The sequence below is a fragment of the Tamandua tetradactyla genome, chromosome 3 (genome assembly GCF_023851605.1).
Source record: "Tamandua tetradactyla isolate mTamTet1 chromosome 3, mTamTet1.pri, whole genome shotgun sequence".
Taxonomy (NCBI): Eukaryota; Metazoa; Chordata; class Mammalia; order Pilosa; family Myrmecophagidae; genus Tamandua; species Tamandua tetradactyla.
In genome coordinates this window covers 26593333-26610880 of record NC_135329.1, presented here as the reverse complement: position 1 = coordinate 26610880, position 17548 = coordinate 26593333, and the positions used below count along the sequence as shown (strand labels likewise).

Sequence of the window (17548 nt, the reverse complement as noted above, 5' to 3'; positions counted from 1 at the left end):
GCTGGTTAGAAATGCAGAATCTCAGGCTTTACACCCTGATCTACTGGGTCGGAATCTGCAAATGAACAGGATCTCTCTCTCTTAAGGTCATTTGTGAGGATTAAATGACTTCTTAGATGTTACTCCAGCACAGCTGTAGAAGTACCCGACTAGGGATCGGGAGCTCCTCTTTCTCTCTCTCTCTCTCTCTCTCTCTCTCTCTCTCTCTCTCTCTCTCTCTCTCTCTCTCTCTCTCTCTCTCTCTCTCTCTCTGTGTGTGTGTAATTTTGGCACTCTCTGAGCCTCAATTTCACACTGGAAATTGGACTAGATCATCTCAGCCCTGGCATCCAATAAGTCCGTGAGTAAAGGCGTGTGGCCTCCCCACCCAGCGCGGTTCCTGTGGAGCGTTGCTGCCTCCCCCGCTCCCCAGCTGGGATCCCCAGGGTGTCCTGCTGGGTAGGTCCAACCCAGGAGAGGCTGAATCTGGCAAGAGCTAAAAATTAATTCCCTTCAAATCAATAATTTGCAATTAAACACAGAAGACACCAAAGCCAAGCGGGGGGGAGGGGTGGGGGTATGGGCAGGCTTCTGGAAAAAAGGGCAGCTGAGCATTTCAAGCCATTGGAACTGAGAAGAGGGAAAAGTCAAGCCATTCCAAGCAAACAAATGAACATTCTGCTCCATTGTTTGTGAGGAAGCAAGCGAAGGGACTGAAGTGGTACTTGAAGGGTGAAAAAAAAAAATCAAGAGTTTTTATCAGCAGGACTCAATGCCAGGAGCTAATTTACTTTCCACAGCTCTCTCTGCTTATACACTTCCCGTGGCTCAGTGCCCCACTCCACCATGCTAGGGACCTTGGAAGCCTTTAGAACAGGGCTTCACAGTTTGCTAGCTGCAGGCAGCACCCAGCTCATGAAAGAATTGGAAGCCTGCCTGGGTCCCCTCCCCATCCTCAGCAGCAAGTGTCAGACTGGCCTGGGTGAGTGCCAGGTGGGCAATGCCAATGGGGAGTGCAGACAGGATATAAGCAGGCGGCTCGATGGAGCTGGGATTGAATGATGGTTGATGTCACACCGTGAGAGCTGCAATCTGGGGCTTGGAGCCATCCCATGGGTCTCCAGAGATGTGCAAGGATTGCTGAAATTCTTGAAGCAAAATTGAATTGTGTTTAATTTAATTTTAGAAGTAATTGAATGCCATGTGTGGGGGGTGACAACAAGGAGAGCAAAAATAGAGTATAAAAGCTGCAGCTCTGAAAAGACAGTAATCCAATGTATAGAGATTGCAAAACAAAACACAGGTCTTTCGAGCCTCCCCTCACCAACCGCCCCCCTCCCCAGTAAAACAGAAGAGGGTATATAATATATTTTCTCCCAAGGAGGTTAACAATGACTTGTTTATAAGTCATTAATAAGTCAAAGCTGTCCTCCTTGCCAGGAAGAACAGAAAAAGGAACAACATTTATTGAGGAGCTACTATGTGCCAGGATCTGGGAGCTTTCCAGCAGCATCTCATCTGGTCCTCACAGTACCATAGGGAGGGAGATTTTAGTTCTAACCTCCTTTTACTTGGGAGTAAATATCCTAGGATTGATTGTTCAATTCTGAAATAGGAATTGAGACCCACTCTACGTAAAGTACTGGTCTGTGTAAAGAGAGGAGCAAAGAATTGTAAGACACAGTCCCTATTTATAATTTAGTTAGGAACAACTAGTCATCCCAACAACCATCTGTTTATTTGTTGTCTTAGTTTCCTAGGGCTGCTATGGCAAAGTATCACGAACTGGGTGGCTTAAAACAACAGAATTGTGTTGTTTCACAGTTCCAGAGGCTAGAAATCTGAAATTAAGGTGTCAGCAACGCCATGCTTCCTCTGAAGTCTGTAGGGAAAAATCTGTTCCATACCTCTCTCCTGGCTTCTGGTGGTGATTTGCCGACAGTCCATGGTGTTCTCCTCTCTTTGCCTCTGTGTCTCCTCTCCCCTTCTTATAAGGACACCAGTCCTATTGGATTAGAGTGAGTCCTAATCCAGTGTGACCTCACCCTAACCAAAAACATCTTCAAAGACTTTATTTCCAGATAAGATCATATCTACAGGACCAGGGGATAGAACTTGAACACAACTTTTGGAGGGGCACAATTCAATCAAGCACCCCAAGACACATCCACTGGCTTCACATATTGCTAAGAACTCCGTTTCCTAAAGACATGATACCGAACGATCTTCATAGGAAGTGTGGAACTGAAAAGTCAATAAGCTTACCTACAGACTGACACCCGCCACCCAACTATAACTAATTTAGTTCATGGGTGTGGCCTACATTATTTTCCTGAATGTAGAGCAAGGGTCATGGGGCAGGTTCTAGGAATCTTAGATTAGTCATCTGAAGTTATTTCTGTTGCCATCCGTGGAGACCCAGATGCAACACGACCAACCTGTACACACCGACCAAATCCCGAGCCATTGACAACAAGAAAGAAGAAACAGACACTAGGCAGAAGCCAAAACTCTCTGTGGGAGAAAAGGCAGTGTTTGGCATCTCCCTTCCACATGAGGCATGAGGGTGGGGTGGGGTTAAGACTCTTCTTCTTTCTTTATTTCTTCCTTCCCCTGGAAGAGGCAAGCCATTCCATCTCCAACGAGAAGAAATCCTGGTTTGGATCACTTAAATTCCAGAACCTTCTGTTGGATCACAGTTCTACTGAGTGGAATATTTAATGGAACCAACAGGTCACAGTGCTAATGAATGTTGTATATTAATATCAAGGCAGCAGTGACACGAGGCATCCCAAATTCAGAGCATCTTTTCTTTTCTCTCTTACCTACTTCCTCTAAGCCGGAGTCTTAAGAGTCTTAGATCTGCTCTGAGCAGCTCTGGCCTTCTAGTTTTCTCTCCATTGGATATATTCTCTTTCTCTTTTGTGTCGGCTCGACCTTGGGAGGGCAGCATAGGCCAATCCACTCTCATCACTGAAGCACTTCCGCTCTGTCTCTTTGGCTTCTTTTTGTTGGGATTCTGGTCTGTCATTCCTTTACATCAAAATATCCAAGACTTGTTTGCACATTGAAGGGGAAATAAAGGAGTCCACACACTTATTTACTTTTGAGGTTATGTTACCCTGCCTGATATAGAACATAGGACTAGTGTGGTTGGTTCAACTGAGCTCACTGGAGCCCTGCCTCAAGGTTGGGGGGAAATGCTCAGCAGAAATATTCCTGCATCTCCTTAATCTGGCTCCTTTGTGCACCTCCCATCTTTGAGGGAGAACTTATGAGAAGAAATACCTAGTATGAAGCACAATTCAAGTATTGCTGAGTACCCTAGCCAAATACGGTAATGGTTTCCCAACACCACCCCTTGATAAGACTAAGTCTTCATGACTTCTAGCACTTCCCTGCAATAATTCATTCCTTGGGAGTGTAGGAAAATTGGGGGTTCTATGCAAAATCCCTCTTTCCCTTTCTCAGTCCCCTTCTGTGACTGAAATACAACACACACATACACACACACACACACTACCCAGCTCTACACAAATTAGATTGAGACATTTTCTGGAAAAACAATCCATGGTTCTGTTTCCATGGAAGCAATCGCATGTCCCCAGTGGCAGCAAATGGCAGGCAGACGGCGGTAAGGGAGCTCACAGTGCCGCAATGGGCCTTCTCTCTCATGGCCAAATCGAGCAGAATGTACTGCCGGAAAGTGGGAGGCAGAATTGAGCTTCACCAGAAAAACCAAACCTCAAGGGAGACAGTGAACCCCAGCTGTGCCCCCTCTTTTGGGGCAAATGTACATCTGGGCACTCTGGGCACAGGTCCAGCCAATCAGCCAGGCTGATCCTCCCACAGCTTTTCACAAAAGGCTGCTCATTCAGAGCAGATGGTGGTGCGGAGACAGAGCCTAAACCGAGATGGGGGCCACCCATGGGGCTGGAGCTGAGAGAACGTCAGTTGCTTTATGCAAATGCTCCCTTCCCCCCAGCCCCTGTTTCTAAAAAGTCCCTCGCTTCACTCCTTCTGCAAAATGACTGTCCCGAAATGTAATCTGTGTTCCATGAGTGGTACACAAGATGATTTGAGGTAGGGCATGGATAGACATTCTTTTAAAATGTTGACAGTTGTACATTTATTGCAATGTATATTACAAAAAACATACAAAACCATGATTTCCTGGATATCAATGTTTAGCAGAATACTGAAGTAGGTATTTAAATAAATTGTGAATCAATTTTAAGGAATTAAATAAATAATAGTATAGGTATTTCATAGATAGGGCAAAAATTCCAGGAAAATTATATGTAAATTTTTTAAAGTTTGGGGAATCAGCATTAAAGGAAAGTTTCAGGATCCTCTGTCAGGATTGAACATCTTTACAAACAGGAGGAAATCATTCTGGAGATGACAAGGTACAAGGTAAGGGGCTGGGAAGACGACCCCACCAGCCAAATTCTTCCACGGGGGCCATCAATGTGTTGGGGTTTCCTACAACTCTCTAGGAAGTGCTGCCCAACACTTTGCTGAGATTCCTAAGAGCTGTGTCAGATAGGAGGCTCAGCCCATCACATTCTATTTAATACTAAGCAGGATCCTACCCTGAATCGGTTTTCCTTCCCTGACAACCTAGGGTGGGCAATTTAGAAGATGAGTCGGTTGAAAGGCCTCTTTGTCTCTCCCCACTTGGAATCGTTAGAGCCAGCTCTAAGCAGCCAACAAGCTTCTTCTGATCCCTTTAGCCCCACCCCAGCTGTTCGTAGCTTTTAAGCCTCAAATGTAACTTCTAAAAAGAAGTTTAGTCCCAAACTTTACTTCTCAAGATCTCACCACCCCCAAAATGTTGTCCCAAAAAAAGAAACGAAGAAGGGAAGTAGAATCCCAGCTCCACCTCTTTTGCCCAACCTGTGAAGCCTAAAGAGAAGGAAAAGTGAAGAACTGGACCATGTGCTTCCCTGTAAGGTATTAACAATAACGGCACCAGCCACCATTTTGTATTCAGCTAGGTGCCCATTCTTGCAAAATCATGAGTAAGTTCTTTTCTCCTCCACAATCGGATGAGCATTTGTTGTCTCTCAGGTAGAGTGTTCTTTCTAACAACTTTGGGGGCTTGTCCAGGATTGGAGGCTTCGGAGGGTGACCCCAGGGGAGGAGGATGGGAAGGTGGGCTCTGCTGATTAAGCGGTCTCAAACTCCACCATGGGGGGGCCGTCTCAGACAGCTGGAGAGACCTGAGACTGGGCACGTGGGTCTGCCAATTATGAATGAGAAAGAGGAAGGGCTGCCTCATAGTGACTGGGGAACTCTGTGCACAGACCAAGGCTCTGTGGCTTGCTGGCCCAAACTTTTGAATTTGCTATCCATCAACACCAGCCCGGCAGCTGGGTCCTCATCAAATCGTGGAAGGAGTCCAAACTCCAGACATCCTGGGAAGGACCCAATCAAGTTCCGTTAACAACTGAGACAGCCATCCGGATGGCAGAGAAGGGCTGGACCCACTATACCTGAGTGAAAGGACCAGTAGCTGAGCCAGATGATAAGTTTGACTCCTGGGAAATAACTCAAACTTTGGACCCTTTAAAAAGTATGTTGACAAGGTAATAGGAAAAAAAAAACATTCGGGTAGGCCCCTGTGGTTCAGCAGGCAGAATTCTCACCTGCCATGCCAGAGACCCAGGTTGGATTCCCAGTGCCTGCCCATGCAAAAAGAAAAGAGAGACACTAGATGGGGGATAAGGGAGTTTTGGTGTGTGTGTGTGTGTGTGTGTGTGTGTGTGGCATCTGTATTTTAACCAAACATAATTAGTAGTGACCCTGTTCAAAGGACAGATGAGGGATCTGAAGCCCAATTTAAAAATGAGAATAATTATACTAGTCATAATGCTCCAAATTGAGGATGTAGTAAGTGCTGTCAAGTTGGTGGTAATTATAGCTGAAGATTTGAAGCCCCGAATTGTGCAGTTTAACATTTGCCCAGTGGTGGACCATGGAAACTTGATGAGTCAGCAATGATTAAGTTGGGAAAATGGGTGCCTGGATCCAGAGACAATAAGCAATCACAAGTACTCCACTCAGTCACAGGGGCCTAACCACCCCTGGGTTTTTGTGTGCTAGACTACCCAATATAAGGGCTGCATGATGGCCAGTGACTGGGGTTCACAAATATGGCAGGACTTCCAAAATAAAATACCCTCTTATGAAGAAAATCTCCCACCAGACTGCCAAGATCTCCATACAGCCCTGTACTGATGATGATCAAAAAGGCAGACAAAATCAATATCACCACTCAGAGTAGGAAATTCAGTTTGGGCTAAAATAGGTGTACCTCCCCTGATCAAGTATATGGAATGTGGGTAGAAATTACTGGAGCTGAGTCTCTGAGAAAATTCTGGATGCAGGCCCTCTTCCCCAAACCAATATTGCCCTTTTCAATTGGCCCTTCAATAGCACCTAAGGATACTCAGCTAGGGTTTAGTTTCCAAACTAAACAGAATGATCCCAAAGTTGTCAGGGAGGACAGGACAGAACAACTGGAGAAAACAATAAGGGTAAGGACAGAGTGCAGAGATACAAATGCCTGGGTGGAATGGATCAAATATACAGTCCAGAGTCTAGAAAAAAGCAACTGTTATGCTTATGCAACAGGCCAACCCACTGTTCTTGTCCTTTCTGATGGGTATGGAGGAACATGGAAAGAAGTTCAAGTGCATGGTACTCCTTTTTCAGAATATTACTCCTGGTGAAAATTATAGTACATTGTCCTCTCTTTTCCCTCCAGTCAGGAACAGAAAAGTCAAGACCATACTGGCTTCTCACCTTGGTTCAGGAAACCACTCTGCCTGCTCTCTAGATGGGAAGAAGAGCTCCAGGACCGTTGGACCATGGTCTTGGATACCCAAGTGTGGGATGTGAGTGAGAATAGTACTGGCAATTTCTCCAGTTTCACCACACCACAGGTGGAGTTTGAGGCCTTTGGCAGCATTGTGGAAAGGGCATCCTCTTATCAGTTTTGCCCAAGAAATGGAAGGGGACCTGTGCTCTGGTCCAATTGGCCATCCCATGTACCGGTATTTGAAAAGGAGAAGGATTAAGTGGATTTAAACAGTATAGGGGTGACAAGGGAAATTCCTGATAAGTTTAAGGCTAAAGACCAAGTACCTGTAGGATTTGAGTCATCCTAGCTCTTGTGGATCACCATCAAAAAAATGTTGATTGGATTAACTAGCGAAGGGTGCAGTTGAAGAAATAGCAGAACAGTTGGATGGTACTAGCCGAATGACCTAGGATGGCCCTAAACATGATGTTAGTCGAAAGGGGAGGCATTTGTGTTATGTTTGGGGGTAGTTATTATACATTTATCCCCAATAATACAGTCCCAAATGGAACTATCACCAAAGCTTTAGAAGCTCTGAGGGCCTTATCTGAAGAATTGGTGAAAAAATCAGGCATTGATGACCCCCTCATGAAGTGATTAGAAAACTGGTTTGGGGAATGTAAAAGGGTGGCACTGTCCATGCTAATTTCTTTAACCATCATAGCTGGGGTGCTCACAATACTTAGGTGCTACATTATCCCAGGTGCCCAAGGGTTAGTTCAGATGCTCATCAAGATCCATCTTAAAGAGGAAGATCACTATGATGAAGAGTGTGAAGAGGCTCTTCTCAGGTTTGAAGAAGAGACTAAAATGTGAAAATTAAAGGTTTGAAAAGAAAGAGAGGAGACTTGTAAAAATCCAACTACGTTTAGCTTTCACAAAGGTGATGCAGGTAGAGAAAGAGGCGGGCCTCTGATGCAAGCTTAGAATGGAGCCAAATCCTTAATGGCCAGAGTCAATAAAAATATAAAACATAATCGAAAGGAGAACCTTTAGTGGGAAGTTCAAATTAGTTAGATTTCCCGGATAGGTTGTAACTTTTGGAGTATCCAAACAGCAAAGAAACGGGAGGATCTGTGGGTCAGGCACAAGTATAACCATCTTAGCTTTCTGTTGTTTGGCACATCAGCCACCATTTTGTGTTTGGCTAGGCATCCATTCTTGCAAGATTGTGAATAAATTCCTTTCTCCTCCACAAAATACAAAACAAAACAATAATAACTGCAAAAGTTATAGTAACTGTAATTTATTGATCCTATCTAGATTCATTATAACTTCATAAGATAAGTATCATTAATCCCACTTTATAGAAAACCAAAACCATTCCAAAACTCAGAGAGGTTAAGTAATTGGGCTAATGAGTGGCAGTGCCAGGACACAAACCCAAGTCAATGTGACTCCAAATCTTGTTCTATTCCATCAACTCAGCTGCCTCCCTTTTACGGTCTTCCTTAAACTCCATGGTGTCCTCTTGTGCCTGTCCAGGCCCCTCCCTGAGAAGCTGGAGGCTGGGGGTGGAGCTAACCCCACTCACTCCTTACTTCCTCTGTGCATGTGGCTAGCGGGGATCCCTAGAGATCCCATCAATCTGAACCCCAGTAAAAGGCCATTTCCTCATAATGTACCCTGAACATCTGTAAAAACAATCTCTCTTCAAGCCCACGACTGGGCTTCATAATAAAAACTCACCATCCAATACAGCTTTAAAAAAAAATTCTGTGACATGTTAACTACTAGTGGTTAGTGATATTTATTTCCTAGTTATTCTGGGAAGATTCTTGCCTCTTGGATAATGCTAACTATGAGACACTGAATATTATTTTCCATTTGGAAGATTTTCTTGATCTTCAACTAGATAGGCTAGATCATACCATTGTAACAACCTCTAGATATCAGGGATTTTATTTTTCCTCACCCAAAGTCTACTCCAGGTTCAGGTGGCCTTGTCGGCAGCTAGCCATCAGGTGTTGACTCAGCACTAGGAGCTTTGATCTTACTGCTCTTTCTCTTTTACAATAGCCAAGGCAGTGGAAGAGAGAACATGGACTGCACAAGCAGCTCATATTTCACCGACCAAAGCAAGTCTCATAGTCATGCCTGATTCAAGGGGATGGAATTTACAATCTTCCCATGTTTCCAGAAGGAGAGGAGAGTTATAAATACGGGCAGAAGCATTGTTTATCCATAACAGCACTCCTAGGTTTTCCCATTATCCATAAGTGCGAGAAGTAGCGCTGTCAACAAGAGGGCTCGGTGAAAAGAGCACTGGTCGAGGAGTCAGGAGACAAGGATGACAGCCTCTTCTCCACTATTTCTTAACTGTATTACTATTTGACCTCTTCAGTTTGTTCATCAGTGTAATGAGGATAATGCTTGTTCTGTCAACCTTACAGGGTTAGTGTTGTGATCAAATTAAGTAATAAATGTGAATGTCAATTAGATAAGGAATAATTTGTTGTTATTCTTTATTCCTCTTTCAAGTAATTTTTTCCCTTAGAAGGAAGTCAAAGAATAACAATATAAACAACAAAAAACTGTATTCAGGAATCATAAGTTCATATCTTAATCCTCTCCTTAATTAAGGCTTTTGATCTCTCTGAGCCTTGGTTTCCTTGTCCATTATAGATGGCTACATTAGATCTATCTGCCCCGCATGAGATATTTAATATGAAAGCATTGGATAAATTTTAAAATGTTCTACAGATGACTGGGGTTATTATTTTTCCTTCCCTTTCGTATCTCTAGACTCTTCCCTTCCACTCACCTTCCCTTCAGCTTTGAACAAGTTCAGTTCTCCCAACCTTCAAAGGACACTTCTTCAGCTTTGCCCAATACCCACCCTACTAATTTTCCACACAATCTCTTTTTTTATGGCCCACCCAACTTCTTGAAAGTAAGGCTACATGTATGCCTGGTCCCCATTCTTATCTTCCATTCATTTTTCTTGTTACTTTTATTTAGCTTCTGCCCCCACCTATTAGTGAAAATGTTCTCTTAAAGGTCACCTGACTTCTTCATTAAGGTGTTGTAGGTCTTGCTTTTTCCTTGACCCAACTGCAACACTCGACAGTAGGAAACTCATTCTCCATAGTGTCTTCTCTGCTTCCTTCTGTATTACTTCTCTCTTCTGGGTGTCCTACTGCTCTGATGGCTCTTTCTCAATCTTTTTCTACTCCCTTTTTCTTTAGACAAGTTTTTCCAAGGCCCTATCCTTGGCTGTTCTTTTTCTCTTCCTAAAAAAATATTATCTAGGCTCATGTCTTCACCTACTTTCCAAACTCTACTGACATCTAAATTTAATTTTTATACCCAGATTTTTCCCATTGAGTTCCAACTCATATATCCAACTGCCAATTATTTCTCCCTGGATATATTTCATCCCTGGATATTTTATAAACTCATTGCTTTAAGAAGGGATTGTTTGGTTGTAAGTTATAGAAACCCATGCAAAGTGCAGCCAGTCTTCAGAGGATACAGAACAAGATGTTAGGAAGCATCAGATATCAAGCCGGCTTCTCCCCTTCATCTCTCCCATTTCCTTTTCTTCTTCCTCTCTTTCTCCCTCACCTTCCCTTCTTTCACCCCTCTCACCCTCCCTCTCCCTGTCTCTCTCCTGTTCCATTCTTTATTTTTATGCTTTACTAATATATGGCTTTTTCTAGTCCCTGCCATGTCTCTTCAGTTTAAGTCTGAATAGGGTCCCTGAGAATTTACATTCCTAGGAGAGAGAACCTTATTGACCCCACTTGGATTAGCTGTTTATGCTATTCCAATAAGTTGAAACCAGGGTAGACATTATGTACTCAGTGAGCATATTTTCAGAGAAAAGTCATGGACAGGTTTTCTGAGAAGGGGATGGGGAATGTGGTGGACAAGCTCTACAGTGGTCACCCATGATCTCTGCATCCTGGTGTCAATGAACTTGGATAACCCCCTCCCCAGTCAAGCATCAGACAACACAGAGCCCTAGCTGACACCTTCATTGCAGCCTTGTGAAACCCTAAAGCAAGGGACCCAGCTAAGCTGTGTCCAGACTCCTAACACACAGAAACTGTGAGCTAATAAATGTGTGCTGTTGTAAGCCACTAATTCTACTGTAATGTTGCTATGCAGCAACAGATAATTAATACAAGGAAGAAATTACTAGAAGAGAAAATATTTCATATTTCTGATATAAACTTGAAACGTTCAAAAAAATATCTCCCCAAACTTGCTAACCCTCAACACTACTGCACATGGAATCAGCATCAGCTTCTACTATGAGTCATTCTTGACCTCCCTCTCTACCTCCCACCATCAACCTACCTAATCTGACTGATTCCGTCTCCTATTGGTTCTCGCCAGGTCCCACTGATTATATCTATAAAAATCACCATCCTATTGATTCTCTCACGGAAATTTTTCTCATGTTCATTTTTTACTTTCTCTGTTATTACTCTTGTATATCTAATTGATTCTATATGTTATTGGCTTTATTTTTCGAAACACCTCTCATGTCCATCTCTTCCTCTCCATTCTCATTGTTCCTACCCTGATCCTCGACCACATTATTTCCCGTGTGGTTTATTCCCTCTGCTGCCTGACTGGTCTTTCTTCATTCAGCTATAAAACAGGAATATAACATTTATCTTCTAGGCACCTGTTACTTACTAAATAGTGCTCCATCCCTCCTCCCCTGCTTAATACACTGTCTAGTTTTCTTTCCCAAGCTTTAATGGGTTACCAGTTGCCTGTTAAAAATCTTCCAAACTGATTTATTCAGAATCTGGTCCCAACCTCTCTTTCCGGCCTCATGGTCAAGGGTTCCCTCACCACTTCCCTGCCTGTCTCTGTAACTGACCATTCTGTGTTCCCCAAACATGCCACCCATTAACATTCCTGCATGTCTTTGAATTAGTTATCCCCACCACCTGGGATTTACTTCTTCCTCTTCTCTATCTGGAAAAAAATCCTTTCTCTATCTGCCACATCTCAATGTAAATATTAATTCCTTTGTAAAGCTTTTCCCAAATCTAACACTTTACCACCAGGAACAAATAATTATTCCCAAGTTTGTTCTGGCCCTTGATCATATTTCTAAGAATGCATAGCATTTTTTCCCTTTTTGTTAGAGTCAGATATGTGACCCAGATAGTAGCAATAGAGCTATCAGACCAGCTAGGAAGACAATTCACTGGGATGTGTGCTTCACGATTATCAAATCTTCTAGAATGCCTGAAAGAGGAAGAGCAAGAGGAGTAGATGAGAAGGCAACACTGCTGAGAGTGGGAAAAGGAAGGGGTCATTGTTCTAGGAGTAAGGGGGGTTGTTTCTGCTGGAAGGCCAGGAGATCTAGGAGAAGGAAATGGAAAGTGGAAATGAATTAGCAAACAAGGCACTTGCTGGTGCCCACTGACTGAGAATGTAATGGTACTTCTTCCTGATTGTAATCTGTATATTAAAAGAACTCATATATGATTTTGCCGTTGATTAAGGTTTTTTTCCATTACTATAGTTTAATAGTTCATGCATGAAAGGAGTCTGGATTGTCCTAGACAGGCTGGATGGACAACTGCTAAATTAAGTGACACGCCTCAATCCAAGGGTCTTGTGAAAGAGCAGATGTGGGTTAGGCTTGTTTTGGGCTGCAATATCTAGGATATCTAATAAGCGACGACCTAAATAGTAAGGGGTTTATTTGTCTCAAATAAAAGAAGTGTTTGCATAGGTAGTCCAGGGTGGTGTGGGTCCACCAAGGAACCCACTCCCCCTCTCCCCATCTGCCAGCTTTAAAGATGGCTGCTGTGCCTCAGGCACCACCCTCATTCCTTGCAGGAATAAGGAGATGAGAGCCAGGCTCCACTTCTGCTTATGTTTCTTTGGCCACAGCTGCAGCATGAACATGGTCACTCCCGGCTGCAACGGAATTTGGAAGGTTCGTTGGTAGTTTTTCAGACTCTATATTGTATATAGAGAAAGACAAATGAAAAGTGGGCTGGAAGTAAGCTAAACTACTACATCTACCACAGCTGAATTGAAATAAATTTTAGAGTTGTTTGTCGCTCCTTTAGATATGATCTCCCTGAAGGCAGGGATACTGGTTTAGTAATCTCAAAGCAAACAAACAAGCTAACAAGCAACACCGGAGATCTGGCATATACTGAGGTTCAACAAATATTGGTTGAATCATTGAAGGAAATAACAGTAAATAGGGTCCTAAAAGTGAAAGCTAATGGCCAATACAGATACTCCCAAACAGGAAATGATGTAATAGCCATTTCCATGGATATTTATTTTTACCTAAGCCTACTTCTGAAAGGACTGAGGATATATTATGTAAATAAAGCAATCCAAAATAAAGCAATTCAGAATAAAAACAAGGCAGAACAGCTAGGGGAGAAGTGCAATCACGTTGCAAGTTAGTATAAAAAATTATTGAGCACGAGCCAGGCAAAATGGATTGTCAAGTAGTAAAGAATTTTTGTAGGTATTTATAGCTGTACTTCCTAGACATAAAAGGAATATGATGATGGGAGAAAGACAAGCGAGGTCAAATAAATACAAAGAAGCCAGGTCGTAGAGTCTAATGTGGGCTTTGGGGAGACTTTATGGGCGGTGGCCCACTCCACGTTTAACTGCTGCTACAAGTATCTCCCCTTTGAAGACCTCCAGGTCTACAGGAAGACATTGTTAGCATCTGCTTCTCCTTTTGGTATCCACCTACCAACCCAGGAGAAGATTCCTCTTCAGGGATTCCACAGAGTTTAAGAACCTACCGCGGGCCAGACATTGTGATAGGTGTTTTCACAGTTTCATTTCATCTGATTTATGAGCCAGGAGTTAAGTTGGTAAAATTAATTTTCCTTCTGCTGCTGGCCTGCCTGAATATTACACTAGGAACAGGCCTGGAGTAAGAATGCAATAAAGGTTGCTTGAATAAAACAACAAAGTAATATCTCATAATTATGTGGTACTTCACCTTATAAAGTACTTTCCCTTATACTACCATAGTTGTCACTCAAAACAGACGTATCTGCTAATAAATAGTACAATGCGACATTCCCCATATTCAACACCGATCCATGAATTCACTAAACTAGCGTGTGTTGGACACAGGATGACCTCTGACATTTTCAGGCCTAGGGCAAGAACATAAATGGAACTCCTCATGCCACATGTTTAAATATGCAAAGTTTATAAATCAAGTTAATAAATAGTTAAATAAAATATGTTGTTTTCTTTTACTTTTACTAATGCATCCTCATAAGAATCTGGGAAGCTGGGTTCAATTTTTGAATTTTAGAGTTCCTTAGCATGGCTCCCTGCCCCTGCTCCACCCTGCTTCCCTTTCTACCGCTGTCCTTGCCCCACACTACAAGGGCCCTTGCACATCTATATGTGGACACTGTAGTTTGCATGTCCAACTTACACCTGCCCCTTCCACAAAGTGTCACTCTTTAGGGATATCTGATCTCCAGGAAAAAGCTCACTCATAACAAAGGACACTCCCAGAAGACTGGGGGAAAGCCTGGAAAGGCCTTTGGGATAGGGAACTGTAGGGTCTTAAGTACTCAGAGAAAGGACTACAAGGAGGGGTAGCAGGATCCAGGTGGGCATATTACCTTGGCCCCATGGGGTGGGCTGTGACCAAGGAAGAGCCAGGTACTCTGAAGCTCTGGGCTAAGGCAGGAGTGATGGTGTACATTCCATGTATCCAGGGCTGTGCTAGGCAAATTCCCAGTCTCATCTATCCAGACCACAGCATCTACCCTCTGATGAAGGTCTTCAGTAGAGAACTCCTATTGAACCCTGAACCTAAGTATTTTAGTTTGCTGATGCTACTAGAATGCAAATATACCATAATTGGGTTGGTTTTTATAAAGGAGTTACAAGTTTACAGTTCTATGGCCATAAAAGTATCCAAACTAATGCATCCAGAGAAAGATACCTTGACTCAAAAAAGGCCATCAGCGTCAGGAACAACTCTGTCAACTGGGAAGGCACATGGTTGGCATCTGCTGATCCTTTGGCTTCTGGTTTCAAACAGCTTCCCCTGGACGTGTGTTCTTTCTGCATCTCCACATGCCTCTGTCTGTGTCAGCTCTGAGCTTTTTTCCAAAAAGGGTTTCCTCTTAAAGGACTCCAGTAAGCAGATTAAGACCCACCTTGAATGGGTGGAGATACATCTCCATGGAAACAACTTAATTAAAAAGATCCCATCCACAACTGGGTGTGTCACATCTCCATGGAAACAATCCAATCAAAGTTTCTACCCTTAACAATAGGTCTGGCTCCACAAGATTGGATTAGGAAAAAGAGCATGGCTTTTCTGGGGTACTTAACATCTTCAAACCAGGACACAAAGGATGAGCACTGTCACAAAAATAAAGCATTTTACTCTATAAAGAAGCACCATATTTGTGAAATTATATATCTTACTGGAGAAGCTGAATATATAAACAATGATCTACTATATAATGCTAAAGAAGTACTGTAATACAAGTGAGTACAGTGGGATTAATAGCATAAAGAAAAGTAAATTCTCACTGAGGCACTAGTGAAGTTTCTTTGAGGAGGTACCATGCTGAAAATTAAAGAATGGCCAGGATTTGGGTAAGCAAAGAAAGTTGGGGACAAGAAGGGAATTTCTTCATAAGAAAACAGCATGGTTTAGGAGAATCAGGAGCCCTACTAGAACCTGGCACACTAAGAATTTACAATTTCACAAGGAAGGCAATGGAAAAATGGCTCATTCAGCCAAAATCACAACACTGCCTGGGACCATTTTGCAGAGCAGAGTGTTCCATACACTTCTCTGAACCTTGAGCTCCTCACTGCATTACAACTCCCGACGGTCACTTTCAGAAATAAGAACTGAAATCATTAAGAAAAGATCAAATTATTATAAAAGTTTTGAAAAAAAAATTTTCAGTCGCAGAGTAAGTTTTCTATTAGTGGAATAATTCATTTGAAAGGAACACCTCACTCTCCAAAAATATATGCAGGGTTATCCTAATGTTTCGTCAGTGTGAGTCTGGAACTGCTAAGCAACTGAGGAAAACTAGTATAAGCATTATCTGGGCTCCTGGATGAAGACAAAATGCTCCCTTTTAACGCTTCCCCAAACTGCTGTGGAATTGTTAACCTTAACCGAGGTAATGACAGTCCAGTCCATTAGAAAACACCTGCCAAAACCCAACAAGTGCTAATGGAGGTACGTCTCCTGCAGACCATCAAGGAAATAAGTAATGAAGCCTTTCCCCGTAACCTAAGGAGTGAAAGTTTCCTTTTAACTTCCTTCTTTCCTTGCTTCCTCCTTCCTTTCCCTTTCCTCTATACCATGTAACCATCTGAGCCTTGCCACCTTGGAAAAACAGCAAAGTGCCCCCCGCTACACACACACACACACACACACACACGCACACACACGCACACATCCCTCTGTTCCTATTTTTCCCTTCCTTCCCATCTTCCATTCAGAAAAAAAAGCACAAGTGGAAAAAAATTACTACACATACAGAACTATTTTTAACCTTCCAATAATCTGTTCCTAGTTCTTTGTCTTTCCATCTGTCCCTCCTCTCTGCTTCTTTTGGGCGTGACTGATCTTTTCCTTTTCTCCTCCACTTTCCCACTTCTCTCTCTTCTAAGGATATCAATTTGTTTATTCATTCCTCTATTCAATGCATATCTATTGAGCAGTTTGCTGGTGATTGGCAAAGAAAGAAGATAAAAGGCAGATTCCCAACCATCAAAACGCTAATAGAGATATAGAAAACTGCAGCACGACGTGAAGTGCCTGGAAGCTCCTAATGGGAGTGACTCACTCTCCCAGCTTTTAACGAGGTGGCTCAGAAGCTTAAAGAGGCATCTGCATTGCAGGCGAAGGAGAACGGAGAGAAATGAGGAGACCACACAGACCCAGGATGGAGAAGTGGAAAGAGGAGCGAGGCTGTAGTTACACAGGTGGAGGTCAATGAAGTATCCTTCTGTCTTTGTATGAAATCTTCTGTTTAAACTTTAAATTAAGCTTGAGAAGTTTCTGTTCCTTGAAGAAAGTGATTCCTGACTCCACCTATCTAGGTGTCTACTGTTTCTTGGTAATCTAATGTGAAGACCTGATTATTTTCTTAAAAGGACAATTAAACATAATTGAGAATAGGAAAAAGGATTAACAAAATAAACACACGGAAACTTGAAGGTAGGAATTAATAAATTCCAATCATGATCATTATTAAGCAGGATTTCTTAGTGAACCCTGTATTCTCTAATTTAGACCCTCCCTTTTGACCATTAAACCTTTTAAGTTGAGGCCCCACCCTCTCCTCCTGTTGACATCATCCATTGGTCTCCATCCGACCTCACTCAGGTCCCTGCTGCAGCCTTACTATCCATATGCTACCAAAACATCACTGCCCTGTGTCCTCTCCCTTGAAGACCAAGCTCTGAACTCACACAGAGAGACTGGAATATCTAGCTAATCTGACTGGCCACATCATACTAGCACGCTACTGAAGTCGGAACAGCCCCCTTTTCCTGGTAATACCTATATAATTAGTTACGTAAGCAAAAAAAAAAAAGCAGAAAACAAATACATCCATAAGCTCTTTGCCCTAATAACCCCCCCAATATCATTGTGAGGGTAATACGTGCAGGCTGTATTATATAGAAGTTTGTACATAATTTACTTTACAAAAATAGGTTCATACTAAACAAACTAAT

General features: G+C 42.7%; 1 long non-coding RNA gene across 1 annotated transcript; it reads left to right on the top strand.

Annotated features, from left to right (window-relative positions):
* The first annotated feature begins 4290 nt into the window (after positions 1-4290).
* Positions 4291-9245, top strand: LOC143676000 (uncharacterized). The gene is made up of 3 exons (XR_013171749.1): positions 4291-4395; positions 6752-6881; positions 8867-9245. It is a non-coding gene; the product is annotated as an uncharacterized LOC143676000 (long non-coding RNA).
* Positions 9246-17548: the final 8303 nt, after the last annotated feature.